Source organism: Platichthys flesus, chromosome 3, assembly GCF_949316205.1.
Source record: "Platichthys flesus chromosome 3, fPlaFle2.1, whole genome shotgun sequence".
Classification (NCBI taxonomy): Eukaryota; Metazoa; Chordata; class Actinopteri; order Pleuronectiformes; family Pleuronectidae; genus Platichthys; species Platichthys flesus.
Window position 1 is genome coordinate 10,631,819 of NC_084947.1, and position 556 is coordinate 10,632,374.

The following is a 556-nucleotide window of genomic DNA, read 5'->3' on the forward strand; positions in this document are numbered from 1 at the left end:
GTGTGCTGGCATCACTGAAAACTAATAAGCACAAATAAAGGAAAAATTGATAGTGTGGTCAAACCAATTACAAGCCTGTGGTGTGGAACAGGGTAAACTTGGCATAAATGAAAGCAACTGAAGCTGTCAAACTCATTTGAAAGATGCCATAAACTGGTTAAAGTCAATAGCAATAGAAGAAAAATGAAGTTACGTCTCTCTGTCATCACATCTCACAAAGAATTTCTTTGTCTCACTCATCTCAAAGCCGTATCAGTCAGAATCGATAGCGACAATTATTTTTGAACATGAAATATGTTCTACCCTCAGAAAGAGCTTTCAAATGTGGTGGTGTGTGTGTGCCTCTGTGTTCTTCTTAGGGGGGTGTTACATCCCAGACGTGTTACCACGGTGACAAGGTGCTCCCTGCCGCCGTCGGGTCTCGGCCAAGTTGGGCGCCATGGTGACTGGGTGGTGACAGACTTTGTGACGAGTCCACTGGGAGACCATGGTTGGGTCAAACTTAAAAATCCCATGCATACGCAGACGTGCATCCAATGGAGACAGTGACACATGC